We start from the raw sequence: 12,321 nt of genomic DNA on the forward strand, positions 1-12,321 counted from the left end.
GTGTAAAATTGTATCGTATTTAATAGTATTTCCTGTAAAAATTTAATAGTATTTTATACCCCTTAGCGAAAACATCAAGTATTTTTAGCGCCGCTGCCGGGGAACTTAAAATCTAGGTTAAAAGCCGGAAGCGCAACGCTAAATATATAAAAAAAAAAAATTTATTTTTAGTTTACTTTTATAAAAATACGTTTTTTGTAAAAATACGTTTAAAATATTCGAAAACATAAAAAGAAAACAAAAATATAAATATTTTTAAGAGTTTGCTAAATATTTAAGTTTTATAAAGTTTTTTTATTTTTATTTTATAAAAAAATAAGTTTTATTTAAATATTTTGTTTTTATTTAAAACATAAAAAAATATATATAAATCTATTTTTTAGATTGTTATTTATAAAATTATAAAGTATTCTATTTTTATTTTAGTTTTTAAATATAAGTTTTTTTTAAATTATATAAATATTTTATATAAATATTAAAACAGAAAAATAAAAAATATATATATATATAAATAAATAAAAAACCGAAACTTGTCGAAACCAGCTGTCATCTGAATTTTCATTTCCCGCGACTCACGGGGTTTGATAGTACGTGGCACCGCAAGTCGCGGAGACACTCTGACACGGGTACACAGAACCCTAATATCGCATTAATTACGGGTTTTTATTTTTATTATTTAAATTTAACCCTAATTAGGTTTAATTATTTTAATTAATTTAATTTAGTTTAGTTTATTTATTATTTTGTATTTTTAATTTTAATTAGTTTAATTAGTTTATAAAATTAATAGTTTTATAAAATAAATAATATAAAAATAATATTTTTATAAAAATTGTAATTTTTGCAACTTTTAGTATATTTTTATAATTTGTTCCTTTTTATTCATTTTAGCGTAATTTTTGTATTTTTCGCTCATAATTAGTTTTAAATATAGTTTTTGCCATAGTTATTTTTTATTTTTAGATTTTTAGGCTTTGCCGTAAAATCCCTTAACTGCTTTTTCTTTAGACTAAGATCTAAGTGCTTTAGAATTTTGCGACGCCTTTTTAAGTTTTAGTTCCTTTTTAAGTTATTGCCATTTGGGATATAGTTTTACTTGTAAGCTTTAATATTTTTAGACGCAACTTTTAATTTTTAGTTTTTAGTTCCTTTTTAAGTTTAGACGCGCTATTTTCTTATTTTTATTTTTCGACGCCTTTTACCTATGTATCAATTATCACTCCAATTAGTAATCTCAATTTGCAATTTTAATTTTAAGTTAGTGATAGTAATAAGGTTGGGTTAGTCGAGTGTTTTAAAGTTTTATAGTCATTTTATTTTTCTTTCTTATTTTTCGACGCCTTTTATTTTTCAATTCTTTTCTTTTTCGACCTTTTTCGACGCGCTCTTTTTCTTTCTTATTTCTCGCCATTCTAGTTTTAGGACATAGATTTTTATTCTACTTCTTATCTAAATTTCTTAAAATTACGAAAATTTATTTTAAGTGGTTAAATTGATAGACATCAAAATTTTCTGGTTCGTAGTAATAGTTGGATTTGTACGTGGACTGGGTTATTGGAGCCAAACAGTACTCAATTATATTGAGACCAAACGAATCCTGCCCCTCTGCTGCATCTTTTGGCTAAACGTGGGCAAAATCAGAAAAGTCTATTAATTGGATAACTTATATAATTTTTCTTTCCTTTTAAAAAACTAATAGGATATTCAGTGAATGCACCGAGCAAGACGTTCACCACCTTTTGTACGTTCACCACCTGTAACTAGATCAAGACATCTAGCTAATATTACCGCCGTTAATTTTTCTTTAGAATCGTCATCTAGTCGACCAAGTACTCCAGTTCAAATTTCCGATAATCCATTTTTTGAACCCGACCTCACAATTGAGAATCCGGAGAATATTCAGGGACAATTCATAGATCCTGAACCATTAATTTTTCCTCCGGAACCACCAATCATTCAAACAGAGATTGTTGAAGAACGAACCATTAAATCAGAATCCTCTAGTGATTCCGATTCAACAAATTCAATTATGGAGAATCTGGAACCTTTAAGTATGGAAGACCGATTGAGAGCTAAACGCACTGGCCAAGGTCACGCAATTACTCATCCAGACATTAATGCGCCAGATTATGAAATCAAAGGACAAATTCTACACATGGTGACTAATCAATGCCAATTTAGTGGTGTACCGAAGGAAGATCCAAACGAACATCTTCGTACCTTTAATAGGATCTGCACACTATTTAAAATAAGAGAAGTTGAGGATGAACAGATATATCTCATGTTATTTCCCTGGACTTTAAAGGGAGAAGCCAAAGATTGGTTGGAATCGTTACTTGAAGGGGCGATTGATACATGGGATGTTTTAGTTGAAAAATTTCTTAAACAATTCTTTTCGGCATCTAAAGCCGTAAGACTTCAAGGAGAAATTGTTACGTTCACACAGACACCAAATGAAACTCTATATGAGGCGTGGACAAGATTTGGAAAGTTATTGAGAGGATGTCCGCAACATGGTTTAGACACCTGTCAAATAGTACACATATTCTACCAAGGATGCGACATCACTACAAGGAAAGACATCGATATAGCAGCTGGTGATTCTATTATGAAGAAAACCGAAACTGATGCTTATAAAATTATTGATAACACTGCTTCCCACTCACATGAGTGGCACCAAGAAAAAGATATCGTTAGATCATCTAAAGCAGCTAGAGCCGATTCTAGTCATGACTTAGATTCCATTTCTGCAAAGATAGATGCTGTCGAGAGACGTATGGAAAAGATGACTAAGGATATTCACTCAATACGAATTAGTTGTGAGCAGTGTGGAGGACCAAATTTGACAAAAGATTGTCTCAGTATTGAACTAAAAATGAAACAAAGAGAGAATATTTCATACATAAACCAAACGCCTGGAAATAATTATCAGAATAATTATCAACCGCCAAGACCGATTTACAATCAAAACCAGAATTATAACCAAAATGTTCCATACAACAACCAACAAGGTCTTAGCAATCAACAAGTATCCAACAATACTTACAATCAACAAAGACCTAATTTTCAAAACAAACCACCACAACCCGATGATAAAAAGCCAAATTTAGAAGATATGATGACGAAGCTAGTTGAAACTCAAACGCAGTTTTTCACATCTCAAAAAACAAACTAATGAACAAAATGCTCAAGCATTTAGAAATCAACAAGCTTCTATTCAAAATCTGGAACAAGAAGTAAGTAACCTAGCAAGGTTAATAGGTAAAAGAAAACAGGGAAGTTTACCTAGTGATACAAATGCTAACCCCCGGAATGAAACAGCTAAAGCCATTACCACAAGAAGTGGTACAACACTTAAACCACCTGAAATACCTGAAACTTCTGATGAAGCTATTCCTACTCCACAAGAACCACAACCTGAACAAGATAAGGAAACAGAACCGATAGTTGAAAAGGTTAATGAAGATAACACAGTTAAGGATAAACCTTATGTTAAACCATACCAACCACCACTTCCTTACCCGAGTAAATTGAAAAAAGAGAAACTTGAAGCCGAGCAATCCAAATTCTTGGATATGTTTAAACAGATAAATGTAAATCTTCCTTTCATTGATGTGATTTCAGGAATGCCTAGATATGCTAAATTTCTGAAAGATCTAATATCGAATAGAAAGAAAATGGAAGAACTCTCGACTGTTACTATGAATGCTAATTATTCAGCAGTGCTGTTGAATAAGATACCAGAAAAACTATCCGATCCAGGAAGTTTCACAATTCCATGTTTTCTGGGTAGTCTTAGTTCAATAGAAGCATTGGCAGACTTAGGTGCTAGTATAAATTTAATGCCGTATTCATTATACGCTAAACTAGACCTTGGAGAATTGAAACCAACAAGAATAAGCATACAACTAGCTGATAGATCAATAAAATATCCTAGAGGGATAATGGAAAACATGCTAGTTAAAGTTGGTACTTTAGTATTTCCAGTAGATTTTGTTGTTCTGGACATGGAAGAAGATTCTCAAGTTCCTCTCATATTAGGAAGACCATTCTTAAACACGGATAAAGCAATGATAGACGTGTTCGGTAAGAAACTGACCCTAAGTATAGAGGATGAGAGTGTTACCTTTTCAGTTGATAGAGCAATGCAACAACCGCAATCTGCAGATGATACATGCTATTATATTCAAACTATAGATTCACATGCAGAATTGTTAGAAGAATTTCCAGAATTACAAGGAACAGGAGAATGTTCTTTAGGAGAAGGAACTGAAAAAATTGATGAAGCTGAAATGTTAGCTACACTAATAGCTAATGGATATGAACCAACAACAGAAGAAATTCAAATGCTAAAAGAAGAAGACAGATATCGATATAAATCATCGATAGAAGAACCTCCGACATTAGAGTTAAAGCCACTTCAAAACCATTTAGAATACGCTTATTTACATGGTGAATCAGAATTACCTGTAATAATATCGTCTTCTCTTACTAAAAATGAAAAATCATAACTCATTTCTGTGTTGAAAGCTCATAAACCAGCCATTGCATGGACGATTCATGATATTAAAGGAATAAGTCCTTCGTATTGCACACATAAAATCCTTATGGAAGAAGGTCATAAAACGTATGTGCAACGCCAACGAAGACTAAATCCTAATATGCAAGATGTTGTTAAAGAAGAAATAATTAAACTGCTAGATGCAGGTTTAATTTATCCGATCTCTGATAGTCCATGGGTAAGCCCAGTTCAATGCGTGCCTAAGAAAGGTGGCATGACTGTCATTACAAATGAGAAAAATGAGCTTATTCCTACTAGGACTGTAACATGATGGCGTGTGTGTATTGATTATAGAAAATTAAATGACGCCACCAGAAAAGATCACTTTCCCTTACCTTTTATTGATCAAATGTTGGAAAGATTATCTGGAAATAGTTACTATTGTTTTCTTGATGGATTTTCCGGATATTTTCAAATTCCAATAGCACCCGAGGACCAAGAGAAAACTACATTCACGTGCCCTTATGGTACTTTTGCTTACAAATGCATGCCATTTGGACTTTGCAATGCCCCTGCAACCTTTCAAAGGTGCATGATGACGATTTTTCACGACATGATAGAAGAATGCATGGAAGTTTTCATGGATGACTTTTCAGTCTTCGGTGATACATTTGAATCATGTTTAGTTAATCTTGAACGAATGCTTATTAGATGCGAACAATCAAATCTAGTACTTAATTGGGAGAAATGCCATTTCATGGTTAAAGAAGGCATCGTTCTTGGACATAAAATTTCAAAAGAAGGAATTGAAGTAGATAAAGCTAAAGTAGATGTAATTGCTAAACTTCCACATCCCACCATTGTTAGAGGAGTTAGGAGTTTTCTAGGGCATGCCGGTTTTTACCGACGTTTCATAAAAGATTTTTCTAAAATTGCCACTCCTATGAATAAACTCCTAGAAAAGAATGCTCCATTCATCTTTTCAGATGAATGTATCAAATCTTTTAATATTCTTAAAGAGAAACTCACTAATGCACCGATCATGATAACACCAAATTGGAATCTACCGTTTGAACTAATGTGCGATGCAAGTGATTTTGCAATGGGAGCCGTTTTAGGACAAAGGATTGAAAAACGATTTCAACCTATATATTATGCTAGTAAGACGTTACAAGGAGCACAAACGAATTACACAACTACTGAAAAAGAACTCCTTGCTATTGTCTTTGCTTTTGACAAATTTCGTTCATATCTCGTTCTAGCAAAAACGGTGGTCTATACCGACCATTCTGCTCTTAGATACCTATTTTTGAAACAAGATGCTAAACCACGATTAATCTGATGGATCTTAATCTTACAAGAGTTCGATATTGAAATCCGAGATAAAAGAGGAGCAGAAAATCTCGCCGCTGATCATCTTTCTCGTCTTGAAAATCCCGACTTAGAAGTTCTAAATGAATCGGCCATACAAGACAACTTTCCTGATGAATATCTATTGAAGATAGATTATTATGAAATTCCATGGTTTGCAGACTATGCAAACTACTTAGTATGTGGATTCCTTGAAAAAGGATTGTCGTACCAAAAACGAAAGAAATTCTTGAGTGATATAAAACACTATTTCTGGGAAGATCCACATCTGTTTAAAAGTTGTCCCGATGGAATAATACGCCGATGTGTATTCGGAGATGAAGCTAGTAAAATCTTAAACCATTGTCACACAGGACCAACAGGAGGGCATTATGGGCCTCAACTCACAGCAAGAAAAGTTTATGATGCTGGATTCTATTGGCCTACAATTTACAAAGACGCACACCTTCTTTGCAAATCCTGTGATGCTTGTCAAAGGGCCGGAAAAATAAATCAACGTGATGAAATGCCACAAAATGTCATTCAAGTATGTGAAGTATTTGACATTTGGGGTATTGACTTTATGGGTCCATTTCCAAAATCTCATAATAATCTCTACATTCTCGTTGCCATTGATTATGTATCTAAATGGGCGGAAGCACAAGCTCTCCTAACTAACGATGCACGAGTTGTAGTCAACTTTTTAAAACATCTTTTTGCAAGGTTTGGAACACCGAAAGCTTTAATAAGTGATCGGGGAACTCATTTCTGTAATAATCAACTTGAGAAAGTTCTTAAAAGATATGAAGTAACTCATAAAATCTCCACTGCATATCATCCACAAACAAGTGGACAAGTTGAAAATACCAACCGAGCTTTAAAACGTATTCTAGAGAAAACCGTAGGATCAAATCCGAAGAAATGGTCCATAAAATTGGAGGATGCACTCTGAGCTTTTAGAACAGCCTACAAAACTCCAATTGGAACCACACCTTTTAAACTCGTTTATGAAAAAGCATGTCATCTTCCAGTAGAAATTGAACACAAAGCATTTTGGGCTTTGAAAACATGTAATCTTGATTTACATGAAGCCGGACGTCTACGATTAAGTCAACTAAACGAATTAGAAGAATTAAGACATGAAGCATACGAAAATTCGTTAATCTATAAGGAAAGAACGAAGAAATGGCATGATAAAAGAATCAGAAGTTCAAAAGAATTTAAAGAAGGAGATAGAGTTCTTCTTTTTAATTCACAATTCAAGCTATTTCCTGGAAAATTGAAATCAAGATGGTCTGGACCATTCATAGTCAAAAGAGTTTTCCCATACGGAACGATAGAATTAATAAATTCAAATGGGATTGAATTTAAAGTTAATGGTTACAGAGTTAAACATTACATACATGGTTCGATGGAAGTTGACAATGAAGTTAATCATAATTTCACCACCCAAGAAAACCTTCAAAATGAAAACATAAATATGTTATCAACAACATATGAAAAATCAAAATTGGAATATAGGGAGAATTCAAATTTGAGTGATGAAGAAGAATTCTTATACAAACCTCCCATTCCAAGAAACGAAGAAAAATGTGAACAAGAAGTTCAAATAGAAGTGAAAGAACCAAGAAAAGAACACCCGAAAAAGGTTTACAAACCAACTCGACTTACTAAAGCAGGAGACCCGGGTGAATTTATCATTTCTTGCTTACTTAATGATGGTGCTGTATATAATGGACTCGCAGATTTAGGAGCAAGTGCAAATATTATGCCTCTTTCCTTATACAAAAGATTAGGCATGGGTAAATTAAAACCAACCAAAATAGGTGTTCAATCATTTGACCAAACCATTAAACACCCAGTTGGAATAGCAAATAATTTACTTGTTAACGTGGGAAGTTTGACCTTTGTTGCAAACTTTATAGTGATTAATATGGAGGAAAACCTTGATATTCCTCTAATTCTAGGTCGCCCATTTTTAGCAACCACCGAGGCATTCATTGATGTAAGAGAAGGTAGAATGACACTTAGGGATGGTGATACATCGATCACCTTTGTGAACCGAAAGTTTAGATCTCCACCAACCAAAACTGTTAGACCAATAAAAACGCATAAGTGTGGGGAAGATGAAGAAACACTTAATGATGATCCAATCACAAAGAATGCCGTTGATGATACGAAATTAGATGAACCCATTCTTAACAGTTCAACGAAGAAACTTTATAAACGGATTCACGATGCTAAGATTAAAGGAAACGTTAAGTTATGTAACCGATTAATATCCAATTTATCGTCAAAAGAAAAGGCGATGTTAGTTAAATTTGTGAAAGTTACGGAGGAAATCAACAAATGGATTGAAGTAAAAGTCAAAGATATACAAGTTGTTAATGATTCAATTGAAAATAATGTTAATCACAATTTCAACTAAGTGTAGGGAGGTTTATGTATTTCTGTTAGAATTAGATTTTTTGTTTTTGTGTAGTTCTCGAAAATGGAACCCGAATGGTCTTTCCCTAGCAGACCCTAAAGAACTAGTCTTCTCCCCCCATTCTGAATTTTTATTTTTTTTAGGTTTTACGAAATGAAGACTTCCTGTAAACTAAACCATGGTCTAATGCTACACGCTTTGATCACTAAATGTAATAATGACACACTTCCGAGTGAAATAGTATCAGTAATCAGAGAAAAATTGGACGGAGTAAGAAAAGAATCCAGATGCGAAGATAATAAGTTACAATTTGGTAAAGGAAAATCAAAATCTACAGCAAAAAGAAGAGCACGACACCTTGAAAGATGTCACAAATGCGGAAAATGGTCACATGGAGGTAAATGTTCAAATAATCAAACCTATTCAAACACTGAATTTGTTACTTTATGCAGAGACGGACCGTTCATATGTTTAGAAGAAAAAACACTGAATGCTCGAGGTTACGCCTATGTAGCCATGGAAAACCAATTAAACCGACTATCTTATGAGTGGGATAGATCGTATCACTAAGAATACTATCTCACAGGTAAGTCTGTACAGTTTTTATTTTTTATTTTCATTTTTAACCTTTTGATAATAAACGCTAATTTGTTCGCTATAAAGTATTAAATTAGTATTCGATGAAATTAGGTTTGGCGACCGAAATTATTGATATCATTCAAAAATTTATTACATCACTACGAAATTTAACGTTTATTCTTAAGGTATAAATATCTTTAATCAATCAACACAAAATATTTCAAAAATTCGTCATGAGTTAAATTAGGTCATGGAACCGAAATTACTTTACCGAAAAGAGGGGCGTATATTTTTGATAATATTTGATTGATTAAAGTGGGATAAAAGCCAAAAAGATTTTTAATTTTATTTTTACCATGTTTTTAAAATTAATATATAAATATTAATTTAATATTGTAAACTTATTTAAAATTGTAAATATTTGAATATTTAATATAGGTTTGTATGTATAAAAACAAAAATATAAATTAAGTTTGGTGTGAATTTTTAATTTTATGCATTTTAAATTTAAGTTTGGTGTGAATTTAAAAACAAAAATTTACTTTATTTTGCTAAGTTAAAAATATGATTTTTAAAATTCGTCGTGAGTTGAAGACTAGGTCGTTGAACCAAAATTGCTTTACCCGAGGGAGGGACGAGAACTTTTATTATCATTATTTTTAATCTTATTGAATTAAAGTATGCCAAAAACATTAAAAAACTCAAAAAATCTAAGCTTTTAAAACAATCGCTTGAAAAAAGACAAATTTTAAAATTTTGTCGAGGGACGGACTAGGACATCGTTCTGAAACGACCTCGTCCTAAAACAAAGGAAAACAAAATTTTAAATTTATTTTAATTAATTGTTTTATAAGTTAAGGTTTTTAAAAAAAAAAAAAAAAGGCCGCGACTCGCGGAGTTTGAAAGAAGCAAACACCGCAAGTCGCGGAGGATGCAAAATACAGAAAAAAATAAAATGGCCAGAACAGATCAGTTGCCCACAACCACACTCCAAACTGCGAAAAAACCCGAAAATACACACACAAACACATCTCAAATTCGCAATTTTTGGCCGTTTTTCATCAAATCTTTCACAAAATCATGTTGAGAAGAATGCTATCAAGGAATTACTCAAGAAAAACGGTAAATTTCTACACCTAAACACCATTTAATCTGAAAATTAGTGTTCTTGAGCAATTTTATACCCAATTCGATTTTGATGCTTTTTAGTGTAATTATGCTTAAATTGCTTATGTATTATGCTTGTATAACCTAGAGTGATGCTATTTAACATGATTAGAAGCCTTAAACTTCAAATTTTGAATAATATAGGGTTTGTGTTCTTGAGAAAATTTGGGGATTTTTTGATATAAACAGGTTATGGCCGATTTTTGTCATGAATTATTGCTAAATTAAGTAGTGTAACATGTTTAGGTAGTTAAATGATCCAAACTTTGAGCCTAAACATGATTTTTGAGAATTAAAGTGGACTTTTTCAAGTCTAAAATTCATGAACTTGATTTTTGAGAGATAATGCCATTTGAAACTTGTTTAATTGCTAGTAATGATTATTTTGACATGTTATTTGAGTTGAATGCTTATGAACTTGGCTAATATTTTCGTATATGCTTATTTGAAAAAGTGTAGATTTGATAAAAATATGAAAATGAGCATAAGTTTGATATAAATTGGACATGTCATTGTAATTATTTTGATTGATGATTTTGCTGACACTAATGTATATTTGGATGCACAAAAATTGTGTTTGATGTGTTTTGCAGACTGAAAGGGGTGAATCTTCATCCCAAGCTCGCAATGCTCCTCCTGAGAATGCGGAACAACAGGATGTTGATAGCTATTACAAACAAGATATACCTCACCCAGTTATGACATTTTCAGATATGCACGTGGAAAATTTGCACCCAAACTTGAGAATAGACAGACGTTGGATAGATTATCCAAAATACCAAAGGGCCTTGCATTCTATTTATTCTAAAGTTGTTGAAGTACCTAGGGTAATAGAATGGGCACCGTTAGAAGCTGTAGAATTGGCCGAGCCAATTAGGGAATTACTTACACAGAGGATGGTAATTCTACTTTTAATGATTGGGTACGATTATCCAACATGCGTAGACCTGTATATAATGTATGGTGTGAAGAATTATTGTGTAGTATAGAAATAAATGATCGGGTAGCTAGTTTAACCGATCGATCTTTTATTAGATTTTTGTTAGGAGGTTCGATGCGCCACATGTCTCTACTAGACATGGCTCAGGCCTTATATATATATACGCCTGAGGAGCTAGCATCTGCCGATTGTCGAGGGTTGATATTAAATGGTAGAAAAATTGATGAAATTTTGATATGCATGGTGTATGGAGTCAAATGACTAGCCATCACCGATTTAAAGGGGGAAATTACTCTTATTTGGATATAGATAGAGCAGAGTTAAGAGTAATTCATAGGTTTTTAGCCAATTTAATTACACAATGAGGTAAGAATAAGGAAAAGGTAAATGAACAGGATTTGTTTTACCACATGTGTATTCGAGACCCACAAAGCGCTGTAAGTATACCTTATTGTGTGGGTTATTATTTATCAGCTATGGTTAGGGGCATGAGACCGCACAGTATAATAGGAGGTGGTATATTTATTACTTTGATTGCTGAATATCTCGGTGTGGATATAAGTCGGGGGGGATTATTAATCGAAGAACCAGAACCCCACGATACAATTGGTTTAAATGTATATCATGGTGCAAAGGTTTTGAAAAGGCAAAATAACGCCGCAGTAAGATATAATGGAAGACATCCACAGGTTGAGAGAAATCAACAGCCAGGTAATGTGGGAGGGGGAAATGAAATGACAAAAATGCAAAGGTTTATAGCTTCACAAGAGTATGAAAATGCTAGACATCGAGCATTTGAAGATTGGCAAGTTCATCAAAACCAAATCATAGCTCATTGCCAACATGTAGGTAGAAACTATATTCCTACTCCATCGCCCGTATTTCCTCCCTGGTCTATAGAGATCCAACCACCGTATCCTACTTATAACCCAGCTGAAGCATTTTATAACACATATGGTTATGTATGGAACCCCTACTGGTATCAGTAACAACCCTAGTTTATTTAGTTTTGTTTATTTTATTTTTGTAATGTTACTACATTTAGCACTTATGTTAATATTGTAATAGTTTTTATAATTTTCTAACTTTTATTATTAGATTTTAATAATTTTTGAATGTGGGGTAATATACCAAACTTTAAAAATATGTATATATGTTTGCAGTTTATCTTATGTACATAACAGGGTAAAACAACGCATTTTCAAAGACTGGCATTAAGTTCAGCAAAAGCAACTAATTTTGACAACAAGATGCAAAATAAATGTGATATAACAACAAGACGGAATGAACAAATGATGTGCACCATTTATCATTCAGCAAACAAACGCCAATATGTTTGGAAACTTTGGTAAAATT

This window comes from Rutidosis leptorrhynchoides, chromosome 11, assembly GCF_046630445.1.
Source record: "Rutidosis leptorrhynchoides isolate AG116_Rl617_1_P2 chromosome 11, CSIRO_AGI_Rlap_v1, whole genome shotgun sequence".
NCBI lineage: Eukaryota > Viridiplantae > Streptophyta > Magnoliopsida > Asterales > Asteraceae > Rutidosis > Rutidosis leptorrhynchoides.